A 1536-nucleotide genomic window follows, 5' to 3' on the forward strand; every position below is an offset into this window, starting at 1 on the left:
ATTGATGTATAAATATTTTTATTTTTTTGCATATTATTATATAGTACTAATCTATAGTTTATAAAAAAATATTACTTCACTATTTTATTTTTAATATATTCTGATAAATATACTTATTTAACTTTCAGTGACACTAAGGACAGGTCTTAATTACAATGTCCGGTCAAGTTTCAGTTAACGCTAATTAGCCAATTAACAACTGATAACCGATTTTATTACCGGACATTGCGTAAGAACCAGCCTAATTCTATAATAGAATTATAATAATATATCATATAATATAATATGCTGTTGCCTGTTATATAATATATGTTATAGCACTTATAAATTAAAATGTACAACTTTTGAAATTCTACAATATATAGACATTTCTACTAACCAATGTAAATAATATATTTGCATAAAAAAATGTTATTACAGAATTAAATTTAATACATTTTTATCTCACATGTTTATTCATTAATGAACTTATTATCTTTAAGTTAATATTATGTATTGTAATCTTAGTTTAGGGGATTATATAATTATTTTATATATATTTCAGTGGCAGTGAGAAAAGTTCCCATATTTCAAAATGCTTCTGATATTGAAATTGAAAAGCCTTTGAAATCATTTATGGCACAAGCATCTGCTAGATTAAAATTAAAATCGATGAAAACAAAAGTTATTCCAACTACCTACTCTCAAAATACAGCCGCAGAAGAAAATCTATAATTAAAATGTAGTTACTGTTAATTTTTAATATTTACTTATAAAATATTTACTGTTATTATAGACAGTTATGAACATTATATAATTTATAAGTTTGTACATTATTAATAATATACTTTACAAAGTACTGCCTCAGATACAAATTCAATTATTTATAACTTTTACTTGAATTTTTTTAATATTTATACTGACAAAATTTTTATTTTTAGTCATTATTATACATTTCTTTATTCGTGTATTTTATACAATATTATAATATATCAAAACCTCCCCACAGGTAATAAAAAAGCTTTTATAACTTTTAACTTGTTTTTTATTAACACAAAATTTAATATTGATTATAAGACATTATTTTTATTATTTTGCTTTTGAATACAGAACATATTATTATTTAGTTTGTGACACAATTTTAAAACTAAATTCTTTAAAATGTAATTATATTATTATTTATGTATTGTTTTTTTTATTTAATTGGGTACTGCCCGAGATAAAATTCAATTATTTATAACTTATACTTGAATTTTTTTTTAAATATTCATACTGACAACATTTTTTTTTTTAGTCATTATATTATATATTTCTTTATTCATGTATTTTATACAATATTATATATCAAAACTTCCCCACGGGTAATAAAAAAGCTTGTATAACTTAATTTTTTTTTTATAAACACAAAATTTAACATTGAAATAAGACATTATTTTTATTATTTTGCTTTTGAATACAAGATGTGTTATTATTTATGTATTGTTTTTTTTTATTTAAATGGGTACTGCCCCAGATAAGATTCAATTACTTACAATTTTTATTTGAATTTTTTTTTTT

The 1536-nt window shown here is 20.4% G+C and overlaps 1 long non-coding RNA gene across 1 annotated transcript; it reads left to right on the forward strand.

Annotated features, from left to right (window-relative positions):
* Positions 1-72: 72 nt before the first annotated feature.
* LOC111034165 lies at positions 73-642 on the forward strand. Its single transcript, XR_002604496.1, has 2 exons — positions 73-229; positions 545-642. It is a non-coding gene; the product is annotated as an uncharacterized LOC111034165 (long non-coding RNA).
* Positions 643-1536: the final 894 nt, after the last annotated feature.

The sequence above is a fragment of the Myzus persicae genome, unplaced genomic scaffold, assembly GCF_001856785.1.
Source record: "Myzus persicae strain clone G006 unplaced genomic scaffold, MPER_G0061.0, whole genome shotgun sequence".
In the NCBI taxonomy this organism is placed as follows: Eukaryota; Metazoa; Arthropoda; class Insecta; order Hemiptera; family Aphididae; genus Myzus; species Myzus persicae.